This window comes from Zingiber officinale, chromosome 5B (genome assembly GCF_018446385.1).
Source record: "Zingiber officinale cultivar Zhangliang chromosome 5B, Zo_v1.1, whole genome shotgun sequence".
Taxonomy (NCBI): domain Eukaryota; kingdom Viridiplantae; phylum Streptophyta; class Magnoliopsida; order Zingiberales; family Zingiberaceae; genus Zingiber; species Zingiber officinale.
Genome location: NC_055995.1, coordinates 138,955,507 through 138,965,246, shown reverse-complemented (window position 1 = coordinate 138,965,246; position 9,740 = coordinate 138,955,507).

The following is a 9,740-nucleotide window of genomic DNA, read 5'->3' as shown; positions in this document are numbered from 1 at the left end:
TAGGATAATTATGCACATGTCATACATAATTTAGGCAGGTTAATAGTAGGATGTGCTAACTTTGTCGATGCAGGATCCAACTATTATGGCTTTTAATTATTATGTGTGTGATTGGACCCTTGGACATGTCAAGGGCATTTATATGTGTGTGCATGATTGTATTAAAATACAGCAGGAGCTGTATTTAATTTTATTAGGATTTTATTTTTGATCTAGATATATGTACATTCCTTTTATGGAATATAGGATCAAAATGTAAAATTCTATTTATGTCGCGGATCGAATCTTGCAAAGCGTGGAACTTTCTAAGGACCAGAGGCGCAGCGGAACTAGGAGCAAGATGGAGGCGACAGCTAGACCCGGTGGCGGTGGCCAAATATGGCAACATCTTGGGATGACAACACACGGAGGACAACTAGAGATAAAAGCCATAATAGTTGAAAAATTAGATTTTTTATTTATTGCTTTTATATTGTGTTGTGTGTGCATGTTAGTTTACAAGTTTAGTAGGCTAGCATAGTTTAAAATTCCTCATTTATAAATAACTAAGTGGGAGAGGGATTTTTAAGTAAATCCCATGGTCTCCATTACTGGTTTGTAAGTGATGCAAACAAGCTTGCGCGTTGGCTCTGAGTGCCTTCCTCCATAACGGATGAGCTTGTTTGCAGATCACTAGAACAGACTTCCATTTTTGGATGACTATAGGAAGTTAATTAAGAGCGTGTGATCTTCCCCAACGGAAGGGGCATAATTTTATTAATGGACTTAGTGTCAAGTAATGGTATACAATTAGACATATCTAATAGTATCCTCCCCATCGGAGTCACTGCTATTATTTGTGTGACCAAATGAAACCAACTATTAATTTGTCATAAAACTAGGTTGACAAGATAATAAAATTAAAGGGTTAAAACCCCTCTTACAAATGATTGTTTTTGTATACGTCCACACTAACGTGGCATACAAAATTAACGGTGTTTGAGATAATTTTATTTGTCATAAAGTTACGTTGACAAGATAGTTAATGGGTAAAACCCTCCTCTTACAAATGTTGATTTTGTATACGCCCACACTAACGTGGCATGCAAAATTCACGGTGTTTTGAGGTGTTGGTAAATTTAAATAGTATTGTTAGAGGAATCAATATTATTTTAAATTTAGAGTCTTGACCAAATATTTGATTAAAGATAAACCAACTATTAATTTTATTCGTCATAAAGTAATGTTGACGAGATAATAAAATTAAATGATAAAATTTCCTCTTTGAATTTGTATACGTCCACACTAACTTGGCATACAAAATTCATGGGGATTTTTAAGGAGTTGGTCTTAACCAAATATTTTTGTGATTCTTAGGATGATGGTCAATCCCTAGCTGATATACTTTAGGATAGACTTAGTGGTCCCAATAATAATTGATTGGAAATAGGATTTGGACATTGAGGTAGACTGTCCTCTTAGAACTAAGAACAATTTAGGTGTATTTAATTCATTAGTTGAAACATGTCTAGTGGTGTTATCTACCAGAACCTGGAGTGTAGATACAGATGCCATTAATCATGTCTGCAATTCATTGCAGGGTTCCAGGAAACCCGACAACTAAATGAAAATAAAAACACCGTCCACATGGGCATTACTGCAAAAATAGCAGCTGTTGCAGTGGGAGAGGTTTATTCTCTAATAGGAATAAAATATGGATTATTAGAAATTGTCTTTACATACTAAGTTTAGAAAGAACCTGATTTCAGTTTCTAAACTATTATAGAATAGATATTGTGTCTATTTTGATAACAAAGTTGTTATCAAGAAAAATAGGGAAGTTATCTATTCTGGTATGTTGGTTGAAAATTTATAATCCAATAACTCCCACGATGCAACAAATAGAAATTAGTAACACATCTTCTAACTTTAAGAGAAAGCAACCTTCGGAAATGAACCAATTATATCTTTGGCATCTAAAACTAGGTTATATTAACTTAAGTAGGATTCATTGGTAGCTGATGAACTTTTGGGTTCATTAGCAGTGGAAATCTTTCCAACCTACGAGTCTTACTTGGAAAGAAAAATAACCAAGAAGCTTTTAAGTCTAAGGGGTATGGAGTCAAAGATATATTGGAATTGGTTCATTCTGATTTGTGTGATCCTATGAGCATCCAGGCAAGAGGTTGTTTCAAATATTTCATCTATTTTATAGACAACTATTTGAGTTACGGATATATTTACTTGATGTGCCGCAAGTCTAAGTGCTTTGATTAGTTCAAAGAGTACGAGGCTGATGTGGAGAAACGACAAAGTAAAAGTATCAAGACACTACGGTAAGATCGTAGTGGCAAGTACCTCTTGGGAGAATTTAGGAGTCATTTATCAGTAATAGGGATTCAATCCAAACTAACTGCACCTGGTACACCCAACATAATGGTGTAGGAAAAGGAAGGTATAGGACTCTTATGGAAATAAGTAGATTGATGAGTTATTAAGAATATTATCAAAATCATTTTAAGGATATACTCTGGAAACAGGAGTGAATATAGTACCTTCTAAAGTCAGAACTCTCTACTCATATAGAATTGCTGAATAGGTGTAAGCCTATTTCGAAGCATATTCGGATTCGAGAAGTCCAACACATATGCAGAAGAGAGACAATGATAAGTTGAATAGGAATTCACTTGTTTGTGGGTTATCCTAGTAAAATGAAAGTAGGTTTATAGTCTTAAAAATCAGAAGATCATTATTAGTATCAATGACCGATTTTTAGAAAAGGACTATGTAATAAACCATGTGCCCATAAGAAAATGTGTTCTTAAGGAAATAATAAAAGGCATGTCTAATCTAGTACCAACTGTACAAGATGAGATACCACAAGGAAACTGTAACACGTATCACAAATGATACACAATTGCAGAAAGTGTCTTGTCGTAGTGGGAGGGTTGTTAGGCAACCTAAAAAGATTCATGTTTTGGGAGAGTTTTTGGACTCGATCCCTGGAAGACATGAACCTGATCTCCGGACATATGACGAAACACTCCAAGATAAAGATGCAACATCTTGGCAAAGAGTAATGAATATCAGAATTAGAATATATGTATTCTAATAAAATCTGGAAACTTGTAAAACCACCAAATGGTGTAAAAGCCTTTGGGTGTAAAAAGGTCTATAATAGGAAAAGAGGGATAGAAAGGAAGGTAGTAACTTTCAAAGCAAGGCTTGATGAAAAAGGAAACTTTTTCACTGGTAGCCATGCTTAAGTCTATCCGGATTCTTTTATCTATTTGGCAAGTGGATGTCAAGACAGTATTCCTTAATGGAAGTCTTGATGAAAGCATCCATATAAAGCAACCAGAAGGGTTCATTGCAAAGGGCTAAGAGCATCTTGTGTGCAAGCTCAATCAGTCTATGGACTGAGGCAAAGCTTCAAGGTCTTGGAACATCCGGTTTATCAAAGTAATCCAGACCTATGGATTTATTGAGTAAACGGATAAGTCTTGTGTATACAAAAGGTGTGATGGAAACGTGGTGGTATTTCTTGTACTATACGTAGATAACATTTTTGGTAGTTGGAAACAATATCAAAATGTTGTCAGAAGTAAGGGTATGGTTGTCCAAATAATTCGATATAAAGGACTTGGGAGAATGTATATATTTTTGAGATCAAAGTAATAAGGGATCGAAAGAAAAAATATATTTTACTTATCCCAAGCTTGATACATCGGAAAATCCTTGCTCGTTTTAAGCATGAAAAACTCCTCAAAAGGTTTCTTACCTTTTAAGCATGGAGTGTCTTTATCTAAAGAGATGTCTCCGATGACATCAAAGGAGATTGAGGACATGTAGGCAGTTCTTTATGCTTCGGCAGTTAGACAACCTAATGTATGCTATGCACAAGATCAGAAATCTGTTTTGCCAAGGGCATAGTTAGCAGATATCAAAGTAACCCTAGACAAGGACATTGGACTGCAGTAAAGCATATATTAAAGTACCTTAGAGGCGCTAGAGACTATATGCTAGCTTACAAGGCAGTTAATTTGGTCCATGTGGGTTACACGGATTTTGACTTCCAATCGGATAGGGACAATAATAAGTCGACCTCGGGGTTTTGTGTTTACTTTAGGAGGAAAAGTCATAACTATGGAAGAGTGATAAGCATAGGTGTTTTTCTGGACTCCACCATAGAAGCTGAGTATATGGCAAGCCTCTGAAGTAGCCATAAAAGCTGAATGACTTAATTATCTCAAGATAGACTTAGATATGATTTCTAGTTTGTCCAAAGATTATTACAAATTATTGTAATAATAATGGTGCAGTAACAAACTCGAAGAAACCATGAGTCTATAAGGCAAGTAAACACAATAGAGCGCAAGTACTACCCAATACGAGAAATTGTATAACAAGGAGAAGTTGTTGCCGCCTAGATTTCATCAGATGATAACCTAAGGTCCTTAAGGCGAGAGCTTTTTGAAAGGCATGGGAATCAGATGTATGGCAGCATAGTCTTTTAGTATAAGTGGGAGATTGTTAGAGTGTATACTAAAAGCCTAGCTTTTGGTATAAATATTTATTATGAATAAAGAATCACATTTGGTCAAATTGTCTACATTTGTTTATAGTTGTTCATTTAATTTATATTGTAGATAACATAGTATGTGGTGTCACATGCAGAAGATGATGTTATCAGTACCTTATAAATTATAAACAGTAGCTCACGACCAAAATGGAAAGGAACAAACCATTAGAAGGTCGTAGTGTAATTAGGTATTAGTTTATCTTGACTATATAATTACACTAGTACACTCAGAGTGTATTGAGTAGGACCATTTGAGGCCGTTTCTTTTATACTAACTTTATAAAGGAACAAAGACCTCGGTTATTATGGAAGTGTGTGCTCTTAATCCTAATATAATAACAAGCACATATATTTGATATTTATTTCTTTAATTTATCAATGGGTGAGATTTAGTTCGATGAATCAATAAGCCCGATAAGTTGGGAAATGGTATCACTTATAGTGTGTGTTGTTGATTATAGAAGGAAACTGTGTCCTAGAGATACTAGGTTGATAATGTCCTCAAGAGGAGCTCATAAGGATTGTCATGTTAAACCCCGCAGTGGACTTAGTCCGACATGATAATAAGGTTGAGTGGTACTACTCTTGGATTTAGATATTAATTAAATGAGTTGTCAGTAACTCACTTAATTAGTGGACATTCGATATCTTAAACACAGGGAGACTAACACACTCATAATAAGAAGGAGCCCAAAAATGTAATTTGGGATTGGTGCGGTAGTTCAATAATAATTCTCTAGTGGAATGAATTATTATTGATAAAATTAAGTTGTGTGTTCGGGGCGAACACGGGATGCTTAATTTTATCGGGAGACCAAAATCAATTCCTCCTCTCGGTCCCTATCGTAGCCTCTTAATTATAGAGTACTATACCCACCTATACCCACCTTCTTACCCATCCTATAGGGGTCGGCCAAGCTAGCTTGGAGACCAAGCTAGGGCCGGCCATGGGTATGTTCATGGGTGAATTCATGTGGTCGTCCCTATTAAAATAAAAAGAAATTTTAATTTTAAAATTTTTCTTATGTGGATAATATAATTTAAAAGAGAGTTTAAAAATTTAAATCCTTCCTTTTATAAGATTCTACAAAAGATTAAGAGAAGAGTTAAAATCTCTTTCCTTATTTGTAGATTAAAAGGTTGATTTTAATTTTGGTAAAAACTTTCCTTTTAATTATATTCATGATTTAAAAGAAAGTTTAAAAATTAAAAATTCTCTTTTATTAATTTCTACAAAAGATTAAGAAAAGAATTAATATCTTTCCTTATTTGTAGATTGAAAGGAGATTTTAATTTTTAGAGATAACTTTCCTTTTTGGAAATTATCCACATGTTTAAAAGAAAGATTTTAATTTATAAAATTTCTTTTTATTAACCAATCATGAAGGGATTAAAATTATTGGAGAAATTTTTATAAATTTCTAGAAACAAATTAGGAAGTTTTAATTTTTGTTTTAATTAAAACTCTCCTTGTTTTGGGGAGAAGAGTAGCCGGCCATTATAATTTGAAAAGAGAAAATTATTTTAATTAAATAAATTTTCCTTTTCAATGGCAAAAGAATTAAGGAAGTTTTTATTAAATTTTCCTTATTTGCCAAGACCAAGGATTATAAAAGAGGAGGTAGAGGAGGCTTCAAGGCTAACGACTCTATTCTATTTTTCCTCTCTTTTCTCCTTGGGTGTGGCCGGCCCTTTCTTTCCTCTCCTCTCCTTTGTGTGGCCGAAACCTTCTCATGGTGGAGATAGCTTTGGTGGCCGGATCTAAGAAGGAGAAGAAGGAGAAGCCTCTTTCTAGCATCCCTTGGAGCATGGTGGTGGTGGCCGAACCTCTTCATCCTAGGAGAAGTTTTGATGACCGAAACTTGTAAGGAAGAAGAAGGTGCTTGGTGGTTCTCATCTCGGAAGATCGTTGCCCACACAACGTCCGAGGTTAGAAGAGGAATACGGTAGAAGATCAAGAGGTCTTTCTAAAAGGTATAACTAGTAATTTTTGTTTCCGCATCATACTAGTTATTTTTGGAAATAATACTAAATACAAGAGGCATACGATTCTAGAGTTTTGAATTTGTTTTCGATATAGTGTTCTTTTGTTTTTCTTTCCCTTGTGATTTGATTGTTCTTTTCGGTTAACCTAAAGTTATTTTAGGAAATTAAATATTAGCTTTCCATAAAAGGTTTTGTCTAGTCGGTGGTGGTTGCTCCCATATCCAAGAAGGTCATGTGCCTCGCCACGTCAGTACTGGGAACCAATTATGGAAATTAATATTTAATGGAATTAATAACTTAAGGTGATTTGGGTCGAACGTGTTAAGTTCCGCAGGAGACCCAAGTCAAAACCTAAAAGAACGAATAGATTAAGTTTTGGATCAAACGTGTTAAGTTCCGCAGGCGATCCAAAATTTAATTTAAAAGAACACATGGTAGCTAGGAAAAGGTTCAGACCTTTGTACAAAATTTTTGTACAGTGGAACCTCTAGGTTTTCCGAGTAGCAACCAACAATTTATAGTTTGAAAAAAAAATAGCACACTTTGAAATCCATGACAAAAGAGAGATGTTCAATTGAAATGCAAAGTTACACACGTTGGGCCTGATATTGTACCATATCAGGCCCACGTTGGCCCTGATATGGTATCATATCAGGCCCAAAGGGAGGCTGGATTTTTTCTCCACGTGTTATCATCGATAGAGAGCTTTGAACTTGTATTGGATAGCACCGTTGGAATCCTTGCAATACCCTAATCACACGAGACTTGAAATGGGTCGAATCAGAGGTGTCTAGGTCCATCAGTGGATTTTAGCCAAAACTCACTGATGGACCTACCCTACTTGGATTTACTTGATCTCACCCTCTCTATGAATGTTTGAGAGGGGGAAGGTATATATGGTCTCAAAACATAGTTACAAACCCTAGGTAAGAAGTTCTTTATCTGTGCCATTTGGAACACAACATGTGTTTCTTGCAATTTCAAGAATAAGAACCAATTTTTTTTTCTCGTAACTTAGTTACTTTGGTGTTCCATAATTACATGCCTAATTCAAATTTCAAAACCTACCTTGTGCTCTTGAAATCGAGTGTTAGTCCGAGCCTATTTTATTTTCTAAACAATCCCAACTGTTACCATGTGTTTTAGTTTTGAGAAGATAGAAATGATGTGTAGTATAACTTATATACATTATCTCTCTTTTCACTGATAAGCACCAACATCACAATTTGGATTTCACTGATAAGCACCAGCATATCAATTTGGATATTGTGACTAATCACTATGCAATATTATTAATATTTCAGTGAAAGTTTATACTCTTCTCATATAATACATACCACTGTATTAAACAATAATGACTACATACAAAGATATAAAACTACCTACACTACGTAAGTTCATTTACATTCTCTACAAGTTTTTGCCTTACAAGACTATGGATATTTAATCCAATGTTTTAAAAAACTTATCCCTCAAAATTGATACCATTACATCAATTCTAATCTTTTTCATGTCTCCTTGTTTGAAGTTCATCTTCATATCGTATAGGAGACATCGAATGTATTGCATCACAAAGAAGCCACAGTCAATGCCGTAAATAACAACATCATTTTAATGGTTAATATTTTTTTATCAATATGTTCTATTCACACTCTGTGCTTGACTTACTTGGCTTGTTGTTGTAGGCATTCTATTGTGCGAGAGACTCATTTATCGAACGGATAATGCCTTTCAAATTTTGGATCAATAGCAGCAACGTGCTCACGACTATAAAGTTTAAAATCTAATACCTGTAAGATTGAAGAGGAAATTTGCATTTTCCATCAACTAGCATTTATATTAGAATATAAACATACACATGAATATTGGATGCTCACCGCTGCTTCAAATTCATATTTGTATTTACTTCCACTTGCTAGAGAATTGTACTGATTGAACGCCATTGATTTGGTGTCCACCATCAGCAAGCGAAAGTGTGCATTATCATTGCACAAAAATATAAAAATATACCTAACCTCTTCATCTCCTCTATCTGTCTTTATCAGGTGTTGGAAGACAAACTTACTTGACGATTTTATTAATGACTACAAATATACAAAGTCACACATACATAACCAAATAATAAAATGAATTCTAATTTTTACTATTCTCAAATAAATTCCTTACTGTGAATAATGTTGAACAATATATAGACTTGTTGAATGTCCTTCCAGACGAGAATGCCCCCCTAAATAGAGTTTCACAATACGCATTGATTGCATCCCCTCTTGTTAACATCTCTCCATTCACACCAGATAACAGAGAATACACATCTAAACAAAAGGATGATTCCTCCCAAACTAAATCATTTATAAACCTACAAAGTAAACAAATCAATGATTAGGTTTACAAATTTAATTTTGAGAACCATAGATCAACTATGTAATTAGAGAAGCATATAATTGTCTTGACTGATCAACTATGTATTTCACATACTTTAGTTTCTCTAACGCTTTTAACAAGTACGCCACCTCTTCGTCTTGTTCTTTTTCTTGGAAGTCTTAAATTGCTTCTTCACATACTATGCGCATAAACATAAAAGACATTTAGATAATCTATTAAATCTAACAAATTACAATGAAATTTGTAGATATCATCTTACAACAATGGCTTGTTTCCTCATTTTATCATATTTGCCAAACATATCTGCATCCTTCTCTGCCTCTTCATCAGATTTGTCTTCCATCAATTGTACAATATCTCTTTCTTCTTCCATTTCATCCACATCAATTTTTCCTTTCCTCTTTCCTACAACATTAGGTTCTTTCACAACTTTTTTTCCATCTCTTGGACTTGAAACTTTCTCCGCAGGCTCACTAATATGTATATTTCTACACTGCCTCTTAAGTAAAGTTTTGACCCACAATAGACTATCAATTGGAGTATCCCTATAATCATAGCAACTTCTGTCACGTCCTCTCCTACTTTTTGTTATAACACCTACAGGTTCAAATTGAGGATTGTCTACATGCTCGCTATATTGAGATTCCATGCCTTTATTTTCAACCATTTTAAGTAATTTTTTCACCCTCTCATTCAATTGCATATTCTCTATTGTTAGCTCTTTAATTCTGTTGCTTGAATAATGCAATTACAACACTCATTAATTTGGCTTTCTCCTTTAGTGACTTCAATTTATGATGTCTCCATTGCA